This window comes from Hemiscyllium ocellatum, chromosome 36 (assembly GCF_020745735.1).
Source record: "Hemiscyllium ocellatum isolate sHemOce1 chromosome 36, sHemOce1.pat.X.cur, whole genome shotgun sequence".
NCBI classification, from domain to species: domain Eukaryota; kingdom Metazoa; phylum Chordata; class Chondrichthyes; order Orectolobiformes; family Hemiscylliidae; genus Hemiscyllium; species Hemiscyllium ocellatum.
The window spans coordinates 8,512,609-8,527,960 of NC_083436.1; the positions used below are offsets into that span (position 1 = coordinate 8,512,609).

Below are 15,352 nucleotides of genomic sequence, written 5' to 3' on the forward strand. Positions count from 1 at the left end.
GTTACATTACCATTTGCCCCCAAACCCCTATTACTTTCAAAGAATAAATAGTCATATGTTGAAATGAAACATTAAAATGGGCTTGTTCTGAGGAAAGGTTGCGGGACGGGAAATGTTAGCTCTGGTTTCTCCCCACAGATCCTGCCAGACCTGTTGAGCTTTTCCTACAGTTTTTGTTATTGTTATTTTGAGCCTTGCCTGCACAAGTCCAGGAGTAAGCCGCAGGCACTCGCAGCTGCTGGTGAACGTCAGGATTAACCGACAGCCGCCTGCGCGCGCATGAGCATTGCTCGCCCACAGCTGTCTCGCGACATCCCGTGCCGCTCGCGCTCCCTCGCGAGTTGCTGCTAACGCTCTCGTCCTGGACGGCTGGGCCCCGATGGAGCAGGAGGCCTCTGCAGGATGAGGGAACGGTAAGGAGGACAACTCGGTTACGGGCGAGATCGAGGGAGGAGGGTGAAGAGCTGTACGTTTCTTTGCCAGGGAGATGAAGGGAGGGGTTGCGGGCTGAAAGGAAAAAAGGTAATCTTCATCAGACAAAATCCGGAAGGACACACCGGATAACAACAGAACGTACCCACTTCTGTTTGAAACCATTGAAGGGCACGATAGATAGATGCAGCACCCTGTGCCCACGGAGCTAGCGGTTGTTGAAATTGGAAGAGTTCAAAATGATTCAGGGAGACTACATATCCCGGCAGCCATTATACTGCTTGGTTTGCGCATGCGTACTATGAGATCTGCTTTGTTGCTGAATTATTTGCCCTCCCTGACGCAGAATAATTGTTCATTCTTGGATAAGTCTATGCTGTTTTTATAAGAGCATTGATTGTAAGGGTAGGGTAGAGCGGGTTAAATTTTACGTTCGCTGATGAACGGAAGTTTGTTTTGAGGTTAAACAGATTTTGTCTAAAATGTTAACATTTTAAGTTTTGTCACAAATATGTTTGTGTTAATCATTGAATGTTATGTTGTTATTTCACTTAATTGCTAAATGGTGTTTTAGATTTGATCTAATTAAATAGATTTGTTCGTAAATTTCTGCATATTCTTCTTGATAATTTGCGTTTATATGTACAGGGAAGTGAAGAGGTAGTGTTAGGTAAGTTAATGAGGCTAAAGGTAGTATCCTTGCCCTGATGGAATGCCTCCCAGGGTATTAAAGAGGATGATGAGGAAAATAGCAAATGTGCTTGTGATGATTTATCAAAATTTGCTGGACTCTGGAGTGGTTCTGACAGATTGGAAAATAGCAAATAGTGAGGAAAATGTTTGAATCTATCATTAAGGAAGAAATAGCAAGATATTGAGATAGAAATTGTCCCATTGGGCAGACAGAGTGTGGGGACATGGAAAGGCAGGTCAAGTTTAACTAATTTATTGGTATTCTTTGAGGACATTGAGAGCAGTGGACAATGAGGAGCTGGTGAAGAGAAAAGCTGCAGTAGTGAGTATAGTGGATTCTTTCTTGATTATATGTTTTTGGAGCTAAGTCTCTTGATTAAACTTAAAATATAAGCCATAGCTATTAATTTAACCTGGGGCAGTGTTTGTAGAGGAATAAGACGGTGTTATTTTCTGGGTGTGTAGATCGTGAAGGAGCAAAAATGCAGCGATATGTACTTGTCAGATGTGAGAGTTTAAAAAGAGTTTAAGGGTTACTGCGGATTATGTCTGCTATAAATGCTGTTGGATGCAACTCTTAGCAGATCGAGTGGATTGGTTGGAGAGACAAGTAGAAGTGATGAGGAATTTGCAACAGCATGTGGCGGATGGCAGTTACAGGAAGGAGGGAAAGTCTCAGATACAGTCACATAGATGGGTTAACTCCAGGAAAGGTAAGAGAAGTAGGCAGCTAGTGCAGGAGTCTTTTGTGGATAAACCCATTTCAAACAGGTATGCTGTTTTGGAAAATGTAGGGGGCGATGGATTCTGAGGGGAACGCAGCACGAACAGCCAAGTTTCTGGTATTGAGACTGGCTCTAATGCAATGAGGAGTACATCACCTTCCAAGAGATCAATTGTGTTAGGGGATTTTTAGTCCGAAGTACAGACAGACGTTTCTGTGGCCAGCAGCGAAAAAGCAGAATGGTGTGTTGTTTCCCTGGTGCCAGGATCAAGGATGTCTCAGAGCGGGTGCAGAATGTTCTCATGGGGGAGAGGGGCCAGCAGGAGGTCATTGTCCACATTGGAATTAATGACATTGGAAGGGAAAAAGTTGAGATTCTGAAGGGAGATTAGAGAGTTAGGCAGAAATTTGAAAAGGAGGTCCTCAAGGGTAGTAATATCTGGATTACTCCCAGTGCTATGAGCTAGTGAGGGCAGGAATAGGAGGATAGAGCAGATGAATGCATGCCTGAGGAGCTGGTGTATGGGAGAAGGATTCACATTTTTGGATTATTGGAATCTCTTTTGGGGTAGAAGTGACCTGTACAAGAAGGATGATTGCACCTAAATTGGAAGGGGACTAATATACTGGCAGAGAAATTTGCTAGAACTGCTTGGGAGGATTTAAACTAGTAAGGTGGGGAGGGGACCCCAGGGAGATAGTGAGGAAAGAGATCGATCTGAGACAGGTACAGCTGCGAACAGAAGTGAGTCAAGCAGACAGGGACAAGGTAAGACTAATAAATTAAACTGCATTTATTTCAATGCAAGGGGCCTAACAGGGAAGGCAGATGAACTCCGGGCATGGTTAGGAACATGGAAATGGAATATCATAGCAATTACAGAAACATGGCTCAGGGAAGGGCAGGACTGGCAGCTTAACATTCCAGGATACAAATGCTGCAGGAAGTATAGAAAGGGAGGCAAGAGAGGAAGGGGAGTGGCATTTTTGATAAGGGATAGCATTACAGCTGTGCTGAGGGAGGATATTCCCAGAAATACATCCAGAGAAGTTATTTGGGTGGAACTGAGAAATAAGAAAGGGATGATCACATTATTGGGATTGTATTATAGACCCCCCAATAGTCAGAGGGAAATTGAGAAACAAACTTGTAAGGAGATCTCAGCTATCTTTAAGAATATTAGGGTAATTATGGTTGTGGATTTTAACTTTCCAAACATCGACTGGGACTGCCATAGTGTTAAAGGTTTAGGTGGAGAGGAATTTCTTAAGTGTGTACAAGACAATTTTCTGATTCAGTTTGTGGATGTATCTACTAGAGAAGGTGCAAAACTTGACCTACTCTTGGGAAATAAGGCAGGACAGGTAACTGAGGTGTCAGTGGGGAAGCACTTTGGGGCCAGCGACCGTAATTCTATTTATTTTAAAATAGTGATAGAAAAGGATAGACCAGATCTAAAAGTTAAGTTCTAAATTGGAGAAAGGCCAATTTTGACGGTATTAGGCAAGAACTTTTGAAAGCTGATTGGAGGCAGATGTTCACAGGTGAGGGGACGGCTGGAAAATGGGAAGCCTTCAGAAATGAGATAACAAGAATCCAGAGAAAATATATTCCTGTCAGGGTGAAAGGGAAGGCTGGTAGATATAGGGAATGTTGGATGACTAAAGAAATTGAGGGATTGGTTAAGAAAAAGAAGGAAGCATGTGTCAGGTATAGACAGGATAGATCGAGTGAATCCTGAGAAGAGTATAAATAAAGTAGGAATATACTTAAGAAGGAAATCAGGAGGACAAAATGGGGATATGAGATAGCTTTGGCAAATAGAATTTAAAGAGAATCCAAAGAGTTTTTACAAATATATTAAGGACAAAAAGGTAACTAGGGAGAGAACAGGGCCCCTCAAAGATCAGCAAGGCGTCCTTTGTGTGGAGCCACAGTAAATGGGGGAGATACTAAATGAATATTTTGCATCAGTATTTACTGTGGAAAAGATATGGAAGATATAGACTGTAGGCAAATAGATGGTGACATCTTGCAAAATGTCAAGATTACAGAGGAGGACATGCTGGATGTCTTGAAACGGTTAAAGGTGGATAAATCCCCAGGACCTGATCAGGTGTACCCGAGAACTCTGTGGGAAGCTAGAGAAGTGATTGCTGGGCCTCTTGCTTAGATATTTGTATCATCGATAGTCACAGGTGAGGTGCTGGAAGACTGGAGGTTGGCAAATGTGGTGCCACTGTTTAAGAAGGGCGGTAAAGACAAGCCAGGGAACTATAGACCAGTGAGCCTGACGTCAGTGGTGGGCAAGTTGTTGGAGGGAATCCTGAGGGACAGGATGTACATGTATTTGGAAAAGCAAGGACCTATTCGGGATAGTCAGCATAGCTTTGTGCGTGGGAGATCACTTCTCACAAAATTGATTGGGTTTTTTGAAGAAGTAACATAGATGATTGAGGACAGAGCAGTAGATGTGATCTATGTGGACTTCAGTAAGGCGATCGACAAGGTTCCCCATGGGAGACTGATTAGCAAGATTAGATCTCATGGAATACAGGGAGAACTAGCCATTTGGATACAGAACTGGCTCAAAAGTAGAAGACAGAGGGTGATGGTGGAGGGTTTTTTTTCAGACTGGAGGCCTGTGACCAGTGGAGTGCCACAAGGATCGGTGCTGGTCCCTCTACTTTTTGTCATTTCCATAAATAATTTGGATGCAAGTATAGGAGGTACAGTTAGTAAGTTTGCAGATGACACCAAAATTGGAGGTGTAGTGGACAGTGAAGAGGGTTACCTCAGATTACAACAGGATCTGGACCAGATTGGCCAATGGGCTGAGAAGTGGCAGATGGAGTTTAATTCAGATAAATGCGAGGTGCTGCATTTTGGGAAAGCAAATCTTAGCAGGACTTATACACTTAATGGTAAGGTCCTAGGGAGTGTTGGTGAACAAAGAGACCTTGAAGTGCAGGTTCATAGCTCCTTGAAAGTGGAGTCACAGGTAGATAGGATAGTGAAGAACTGGTATGTTTTCCTTTATTGTTTAGCGTACTGAGTACAGGAGTTGGGAGGTCATGTTGCGGCAGTACAGGACATTGGTTAGGCCACTGTTGGAATATTGCGTGCAATTCTGGTCTCCTTCCTATCAGAAAGATGTTGTGAAACTTGAAGGGGTTCAGAAAAGATTTATAAGGATGTTGCCAGGGTTGGATGATCTGAGCTACAGGGTGAGGCTGAAAAGGCCTGGGGCTGTTTTCCCTGGAGCGTCGGAGGCTGAGGGGTGACCTTTATAGAGGTTTACAAAATTATGAGGAATATGAATAGGATAAATAGGCAAAGTATTTTCCCTTGGGTGGGGAGTCCAGAACTAGAGGGCATAGGTTGAGGGTGAGAGGGGAAAGATATAAAAGATACCTAAGGGGCAACTTTTTCACGCAGTATGTGTATGGAATGAGCTGCCAGAGGATGTGGTGGAGGCTTGTACAATTGCAACATTTAAGAGGTATTTGGATGGGTATATGAATAGGAAGGGTTTGGAGGGATATGGGCCAGGTGCTGGCAGGTGGGACTAGATTGGGTTGGGATATTCTGGTCGGCATGGACGGATTGGACCGTAGTGTCTGTTTCCATGCTGTACATCTCTGTGACTCTACCTGCGACTCCACTTTCAAGAAGTTATGAACCTGCACTCTAAGGTCTCTTTGTTCAGCAACATTCCCTAGGACCTTACCATTAATTGTATAAGTCCTGCTAATATTTGCTTTCCCAAAATGCAACACCTCGCACTTATCTGAATTAAACTCCATATCGTGAACAATACCATCCCCATCAAGTCTCCATGAAACATTGATGTTAATCAGTGCTTAGCAACTGTCTCAGACCTGAAGAGATTACAGAACACTAAACAGTTTCCCCGATTCGTATGAACTTGTTGAATATCTTTTAACAGGGCTGCTATCTCCTTAACTGATAAGATGTGGAGGTGCCGGTGTTGGACTGGGGTGGACAAAGTTTAAAATCACACAACACCAGGTTATAGTCCAACAGGTGTATTTGGCAACTCTAGCTATTGGAGTGCTGCTCCTGCATCAGGTAGCTGTGGAATAGGATCATATGACATAGAATTTATAACAAAAGCTTACAATGCCATGCAACTGAAATGATATATTGAACAAACCGAGATTGCTGAAAGTCTTTTATCTTTTAGAATTGGTTGCTGGTTTTGGTTCATTAATATGTAAATCCCAGAACTTCTTTTCAGTCACATTCTTGAGATAACTTAGTTTTATAAGACAAAGGTGATATCTCAGCTCAGTGCATTAAAGATGTGAGGTTAGAGTCTGTCTGTATCCCAATATTGAGTTAGACTGGCTCTCTTTCCAAAGTAGGAATTTATAAAATAATACATGGATGGAATATCTACATTGCCTGCAGATTGTGCATTTTTTGAGCAATAAGAATGTATCTGCAAATATAATTCTGTGAATGCAAATTCACCCCATAGACTTGTGTGTGTGCGTGCATGAGAGAAAGTGTGTACGTATGAATGTATGTGAGAGTGCGTGTGCTTTGTAAGATGAGTGTGATGGAGTATAAGCCTGTCAGAGAGTGAGAATGTGAGTGGTGTTTTTGTGTGTCTGAGAGAGAGTGTGTGTGAGAGAGAGGATCTGTGCAAGTATGAGATGTAAGAGTGTGTGTGTGTTTGTAATGGTGCTTCCGTGAAACTGCGTGAATGAATGAAACTCTCACAAGCAAATAGTAAACAAATCTAATTGCTGTATTCCTGATGAAGAGCTTTTGCCCGAAACGTCAATTTTACTGCTCCTGAACTGCTGCCTGAACTGCTGCGCTCTTCCCATAGCACTAATCCAGGAACAAATCTGACAATTTAGCTATGGTAATCAGTTTAATATCTTTTGTTAAGTACAGGCATAATTTCTAGCTTATTGAGAGCATATAGGCCCAGTACCTTTAGTAACATTTACTAACTTGAAAGACATATGGACTAACACCCCTTAATTATGCAAGCAGACCAGACACTCTTAATCCTATCAGTAGCCAGCACTTAGCAAATATTTACGACATCTCCTGTTTCCTCAAAGCTTTGTGCACACTATAGTGATGGAATTTTACTATATGTAAGAACAGTGTATAAACGGCTCTTGTAAGAATTGTATTTCAGGATTCTATTGCTGCCTCAAACTTGTACGACTGTGATTGCTGAATAAAGAGGCTATTTTCACCACTCACCAATTTCAATCATTATTTGAACATGATCCCACAAGGTCAAGAGACTGGATAATTTACATACCTCTAATTTTATTACTCTGGATTCTTCTAGTCAACCTAAGTCCATTTTAATGGCTTTGGAATTTGTTGGGAACGCTCATGCAGGGGTTGGCCATTTTGGAAGCTGCTGTTTTAAATCATTGAAATGCTGTTTTTCAGGATTTTGTTGCTCGCTTTAGACCAGTTTTGTTGATTTTTGCTTGATAGATAAGATATAGGTGCCTCCAGAAGATTATCATGATTTTACGTTACATCAGAATATTTCAAATAAACATTCTACTTTTTTCCAATCAAAATGCCTATAATTTTTGGCATGAATTAATTCACTAATAATATCAAATAAATATACACAAGTTGAACACGATAGTGAAAAAGCAGCAAAGATTTATGGTTTCTATGAGTTCCCATTAATTCTGAGTTTTCTTAAAGTGGGAAGTGGATGGAGGTAGGATAGGGATGTAGGTAGTCCGCTGGATCTTTTGCTCCACACAGTATTTCATGGATTGAAATGTTTAACAACTTACACGGATGTTGCCAGGATTGGACGATTTGAGCCTTAGGGCGAGGCTGAATAGGCTGGGGCTGTTGTCGCTGGAGCATCACAGGCTGAGGGTTGACCTTATAGAGGATTACAAAATCATGAGGGGCATGGATAGGATAAATAGACAAAGTCTTTTCCCTGGGCTGGGGGAGTCCAGAACTAGAGGGCATAGGTTTAGGGTTCGAGGGGAAAGATTTCAAAGAGACCTAAAAGGCAACTTTTTCATGCAGAGGGTAGTATGTGTATGGAATGACCTGCCAGAGGAAGTGGTAGGGTACAGTTACAACATTTAAAAGCATTTGGATAGGTATATGAATAGGAAGGATTTGGAGGCATATGGGCCACGTGCTAGCAAATGGGACTAGATTAGGTTAGAATACCTGGTTGGCATGGATGAGTTGGACCGAAGCGTCTGTTTCCATGCTTACATCTCTATACCAATCACTCTGGAGCGTAACTTGAATTCATTGGTTACTGGCTGACTCATTTAGATAATTAGATCTGTACTGTGGTCATATTTACAGTTGAAATCACTGGAGAATTTGAGCACCAATAATTTTCTCCAGGATTTGGCATTATTTAACTGATTCTTTTTTAAACTTAGCATGACCCATTAAGGTGTTGAAATGGCAATCATGCCTCATGACGACTCGTACTTATGATATAGAAAGATTTAGTCAAGCTATCCAAAGTCCCCAGCCTTATGCGTTCTGGTTAAAATAAAGCTCTCACCACATAATGGAAAATTAATTTTATTATGGACAGGTTGACTTTAAATAATAGCAATCCGGAAATATAAATTGCTAAGTTATAATATTAGCCTTTTGTAAATTCCACCTTCCCAAATGGACAGAGACAGAACCACAGACAAAACTGGCAAATTATCAGGGAAGTGCAGTTCGATAGCACTAGACACGACCACAAAATTTGATGAGTTATTTCTCTCAGTTTCTTCTTTTTTTTAGTGCTTTATTATTGGCACAGGATTGTTTGCAAACTGATGCTCTCTTTAAATCATTGGTTCAGAATTATTCTTACCACTGTTTTTAATGGTGTTTTCTTTCTTCTTCATCTTGGCATTTGCAGTGGGGGCAAAATTGAGTGGAAGACACCCATTTATTACTAGAAATCTTCTGGTACTTCCACATGTGTGTGTGTGTGAGAGAGAGAGACAGACAGTTTTCAGCACTTTCTCTTTGTGGGCTCAGTAACTCTTGCACCCCTGCCCCCATCCCCTGCCAACACACAGACAGAAACCATGATCACCTCATCAGGGGTAAATCAGAACTGCCAAGCAGTTTTCCTCGAGTTCAGAATCCATCAGTTCTTGTGGTGTCGGCTTCTGCTCCTACCATTCCAGGAAAATGCAATATTATGTACAGCTTTCAATGTGGTCTAGTAACCAAGATTTTTAAAACTGCAGTAGACTCTAGTTTATAGCAGGGACTTCCTTTTTTAGTCCCAGTTCCAGAAAAGTAAGTAAAAAGGTGTGATTTTTACAAAGTTTATTGCTGAATCTTTTAAATCAGATTTTAAATTGCCTTTTATTAGTGTATTGACATTTAGTAATACCTGAAACTTAATTACGAACATATTTTATTTGATCCTGCGTACTCTGGATTCATTTCTATTTTAAATCATATATTTTAGGTTTTATGTCAAAATGGGGAAGTCTGTTAGAAGTTTTTGCAGTCATGTGCGATATCCTGGACCTACTTTTGATTGAAGGACTTCTGTAGAAGAGAATTGTCAAGTGTGGACTTGTTGGGCCGAAGGGCCTGTTTCCACGCTGTAAATAATCTAATCTTAAAAAACACTGATTTTAGTCAAATTTATTTTGTTAGGAAAATCTTTCTTTAAAAAATAATCTAGTTTACAGTTCTGAACAACTGTGTTTAAGCATATAAATATTTTGGAATTTTCTGCAATTGAATTGGCCTCTTTGTTGATCCTTTAAAAAGGTGATACATCGCAGATTCTGGGAAGATGTAGACAGACTGGTGAAATCCGCTGACGCATCTCAGACGAAATTGGATGCAGAAAAATGTGAAGTGTTATATTTTGATAAGATTGTGAGAGGCAAAACCAAGTGAATTGGACAATTTTGAAGGTGATGCATGAACGCAAAGAACTGGTTGTGTACTTACACAAATCTTTGTTAGCAGAACAGTTTGAGAAAGCAGTTTTAAAATTAATATGAGATCTTTGGCTTTGAAGAGAGAAAATACAGATGGAAAGCAGTTCTGCCAAAAGTTTATTACACTCTGATTTGGCCTCAACTGGCATTTTGTGTTCAGTTTTGGGCATCACAATAGGAAGGATTTTAAGGAATGAGCAAAGGTGTAGAAGGAATTGAACAGAATGGTACAAGGAATAAGGAATTGCAGATATTTGGAAAGCTTGGAGAGTCATAGAGATGTACAGTATGGAAATAGAGCTTTTGGTCCAACCCGTCCATGCTGACCAGATATCCCAACCCAATCTAGTCCCACCTGCCAGCATGATCACCTTCTTTGCTCAAAAGAGGACAGGAGATTTGATTGAAGTCAATGGGAATTGCAGGGACACTGCTGGTTGGATTCGTGTTTTGTACTAAGGAAGATAATTGTGGTAGTTGGAGTTCAATCACCTCAATCCCAGTACATCACTAACGGAGTTCTTCTGATAAGATATTTTCCAGTCAGCCTGCTCAGAGATGTGATTACACACTTTTGGAGCAGGTGGTACTTGATCCTGGACATCTTGGTTCAGAGTTAGGAACATGACCACTTTACCCCACAAAACCTTCAATTAATCTGGTTAGTGTACAAGTCCCAACATTCTTTATCTGCTATATGAATGGACTTCTGTCCATCCTAATGGTTAGCCAATAGCATTAAATTCAAAACTCTAGCCCTTCCTAAATTCCACCTTCACAAACAGAAGGACTGGGATGCAATCCCAGTCAAAGCTGGGAGAAATATCAAGGAAACACAGTTTGTTAGCACCAATCTGGACCACAGGTTTTGATAAGTTGTTTCTTTTGATTTCTTTCAATTTCATTTGATATTTTATTTTTGGCACAGGGTTGTTTGCAGACTGATGTTGAATTTAATCAGAATCTTCTTTTCACTGCTTTTAATAATGGTTGACTGAAGATCCAGAGAGAGCGACAAGTTCTTTTTAATCTGGAATGCATTGCAAGAAGGGAGGTAAAAGCAAATGCATAAGTTACATTCAAAACAGAATTGAATAAATATTTAAGCAGGAATAAAATAATTCTGGATAAACAGCTGGAGGCTGGAATGGTAAGATATCTCTGAGTCAGCGCAGGAATGATGGATTGAATTGTTCCACTATGTGTTGCATCATTTTATCATTATTTCTTTTAAAACAAGTTCACTTAAAATTCATTGGAAGCTTTAAGAACTGACAAAATCTTTTCTAGAGTCAAGCATGCAACGTTCTCACATAGTTGATGTTGATATTAATGTTACCATTGGAAAGTTGAGCTTTTTTGTTCATCTGTTCAGCATTAATGGAGACTTTTACACATGCTAACATGCAATCTTTTCACACCTGTTTATTGTCAAGTATAACTGAAATTGCTTTTAGAAACTGCAATCTGAATATATTAGCAGCATATTTGTAAAAAAAAGACTGATTATTACCTCATGGTTTTGCTATAGCAAAATCTAGTTTTAATTTAAAATTACTTTTGGTCTGTTTCATGCAATTACAAATCACTGTCAAATAAAAATCTCAGTTTTTAACTCATTTGCAATTGAAGCTTTATGTTATAGCAGATGGAATTTTTTTGAAAATTTTCATTCGAAGTGTTTCATTTTTATAATGGAACAAATATTTCTGGAAAAATAATAGCAAGTTCATGGTGTTTGCAGTTTAGTTTGCACAAGATCCAAACATTTCCTGTGAACGTGAGATGAGCCACAAATTCCAATTCTTTGTAAAAGCGAATGAGCTTAGAATGTGGCAGCCAGAGCAGTGATTTGTGTGATATTTATCATGTGGCATTGCAGGAATTGCAGGTCTATTAGCAGAGCTGGAGTTGGTTTAATGTGTGGGCCTGCTATCAGAACTCAGAAGAGGGGCTGACTTGCTGATGACAACTTTATTGAACCAAAATTGTTCTTTTGGTTTTTTGCTTGGTGCTTTCTTCATCAAACCCACTTCAACTTGTACACTGATTAACGAGCCCAAGTGATATTGATATTAACATTGATCAAATTCCCAATTTAATAAGCCATCATTATTATTCATGTGAAAGCCAGTAGATACTGTCACTAAAGGATATACAGTACTCCACAATCTTAAGCTGCCTCACCTATCAGAGCATCTCAAGGGCTTTATCTTATTGATGGTTGGAAACTGAATGCTGATTTCTTGCTACTGCTTTTGATCTACTGGCATTGATAGCTGGAGAATTAATTAACTTTCTCTTGTATAGCTTGCTAGTCTTTGAAGTTAATGTTTAATTAATTTGAAACAATAAAACTTATTTTCATGCAAAATGGTTTTCAATTTTAATGGTCTTTTGCCTGTTTGATACAAGTCTATCAATAGTTATTCACATGGGACTCATCAGTAGATGGTCTATGTGAAAATTAGACACCATGCTAGCAGTTCCAATATGACATTAGAAAAGTTCTAAAATGTTGAAAATAAATAAATAAATACACTGCCTGATTAATAACCTCTGATTTCACTTGCCTGTCTCTTGCTTGGACATCAGTTTAGTCCTGATTCAATTCAACTTATATAAATCTTATCGTAACTCTGTTCAATCTAACTTTTTCTCATGTTATTATTTATCTCCTGATACGCTTCAACATGTAACCACCTTGATTTGGCCATGATCATGCCTATGCAGCATAGAGTCATACAGCTGTACAACATGGAAATAGACCCTTCGGTCCAACTATCCATGCCGACCAGATATCCGAAATTGATTTAGTCCCATTTGCCAGCATTTGGCTGATATCTCTCTAAACCCTTCCTATTCATTTAAATTTCCAATAAATGCATTTTGGATGATCCTCCGAATCCAAGCCATTTCCTCTTTTTTTGTGTGTCTTTTTTGCAAATATATTTATTCGCAAATTTTTTTAACATTGCAAACATAAAATTATTGAAAAATAGAATCAATAACAAATATCAGTATAACAAAGAGGAAAAAAGACCACAAATTACAATACAACTGTCTATTAACTACTGACCTGCCGTATAATACAAAACAAACCCTAACACTGTGCAAAGCAACACTAATAAATAAGTAAATAACTAATAGATCAAAGAAAAGAAAGTAAAGCAAAAGAAAACACAAAAAACCCCACAAAATACAAAAGAGCTATGCTCAGCACAAAGCTCCCAAACAAAAGAACAGAAGCATTGTATATATACCTGTATTAACTCAGGAGTCCCCCCTCCAGGGCCCAGGGCTCAAGAAACCTAACCATCCTGCTTAAACAAATGCCCTAGTTAAGATAGCTGTCAAATCTATATCCAAATAACTCAAGTAGGTCTGCCATGTTATATAAAAATGGTCTGTTGTGTGGTGCACCATGTTTGTAAAAAAGATCCAAGGGAATGTGCTACATAATTAATTTCCGCCATCCCAGCAAGCCCAGCAGATTCTCAGACACCCAGTTCATAATATTCTTCCGTATGCAAGAATATTAAATAGTTTATTCCCATGCCCATCCAAAGATAGTAAATTCGGTAGACCTAAGAGGAGAGATATCGTGTCTACTTTAACTTCAGTCCTCAATACTCTCCCTATCTCTTCTGCTGCAGCACTCCAATAAACACAGAGCCTGTGGCATGTCCAGAAGCAATGGGTAAGAGTACCTACACTTATTTTACATTTGGGGCACATTGAGATGCCCCTTTTTAAAACTTCTCCAGACGGTTCGATGCCAGATGAGCCATATGTTCTCCCATGTTTCAGAAGAGATCTTCATTCCAAGCTCTTGCTCCCAGACCTTACATAACCGGTTAATATCCTGCCAGGCCCTGCCACCCAATAGGCAATAGAGGGCACTAACCGCAAGGGTGCTTCTGGAACGTAGTAACAACCGCTTTGTATCAGGCTTATAGCGCTTAGTGAGAAGCATCTTCTGGATGAAATTCATTACCTGAAATTAATGGGCAGCCTGTATTTGCAGCTCAGTTGCTCAAAAGACATCATAAACTCCCCCTCAAACAAGTCTCCCAAACTGGAAACTTCTCTCGCTGTCCATAGTTTGAACCCCGACTCCATCATCCCTGGCCGGAACTCTGGCATACCAACTTTGGGTGTAAGTGGCGAAGTCTTGGATAAGCAACCCCCACTCTGACACATCCGTCCATGCCTTGACCATACTAATGACAATGGAATTCCGGCAGTTGTCCATAACTGTGCTCATCTTATCCATGAACAACAGGTTAACGAGAGGGCACTTTGCCTGGGAGGTCTCGATATCTAGCCATATTGAGTTTGGATCGTTACCTACCCAGTCACAGACAAAGGACAGCAGGGAACTCAATTGATACCTCCTGATGTCTGAGAAATCAACTTCTCCCCCTCCTTGAGGCAACTGCAATTTTGTAAGTTTGATGAGGGCCGCCCACGACGCCAAACATAGGAACCAAACCATCCCATAAGTTTCCGCAGCGTTGACCTGGGAAACATTACAGGGAGCATACGCATGGGATAAAGCAAAAGAGGAAGAACATTCATCTTAACGAGAGATATTCGGCCCAACCATGAAATTGGAAGAGCCTCCCATCTCTGGAGATTCCACCTAATATTGTCGAACAAGTGAGCAAAGTTAGTCCGAAGTGACAGGTCAAACTTGGGAGTTAAAATTCCTAGGTATCGGAACCCTGCCCGTTACCACTTAAAAGAGAACTTAGGCCACCTTCAACTTCTGCCACATCCTTGAGGTTCCCCAAATGCATAGCCTCCGATTTTGCAAAGTTGATCTTATATCCTGAAATAGCCCCAAATGAATTAATACGTTGTACCAAATGGGATACGGAGGTCATCGGGTTCGATAAAAACAGGTGGACATTCACCCGCATACAGCGTAATCTTGTGTGCCCTCGATCCCACTTCTGGCACGGTTATGTGGACATTCTGATGAATGGCCTCTGCCAACGGTTCTATCAACAACAGTGAAAGGAGACAGTCTTGATGATTACCCCTACCAATCCCAGACTTCACCCTGTTGGTGAGGATTGCAGCCAGGGGATGACGATATAAAACCTCCACCCACCTTGCAAAGACCTTACCCAACCCAAACCGTTCTAAGACATAAAGATACGGCCATTCCACCCGGCCAAATGCTTTCTGTGCATCTAGTGAAATCACCAACCCCTGAATCGATCGTTGCTGACAAACTTGGATCATATTCAGCAACCTTTTTATAAAGCCTGTCTGATCCTCTTTAACAATATGGGGCAACACCTTCTCCAATTTCAGCGCCAGGATCTTGGACAGAATCTTGAAATCTGAATTTAATAGAGATGGGCCTGTAGAGACTCAATCCTCAGGAACCTTCCCCTTCTTAAGAATTCAGGAAATACTAGCTTCTCTCAAAGATGATGGTAAGCATTCATACATATAGGAGTGATTGTACATCTCCAACATTGGCCCTGACAGAATACTTATAAACTCCTTATAAAGCTCATC

The 15,352-nt window shown here is 40.4% G+C and overlaps 1 protein-coding gene across 5 annotated transcripts in view; it reads left to right on the forward strand.

Annotated features, from left to right (window-relative positions):
- Positions 1-350: 350 nt before the first annotated feature.
- kiaa1109 (KIAA1109 ortholog) overlaps positions 351-15,352 on the forward strand; it is a 407,563-nt gene continuing 392,561 nt past the window's right edge. For all 5 annotated transcript variants that reach the window (XM_060851682.1, XM_060851684.1, XM_060851685.1 and 2 more), the window contains exon 1: positions 351-413. The gene's annotated coding sequence lies outside the window, so the exon portion shown is untranslated. The remainder of the gene's footprint in view (positions 414-15,352) is intronic.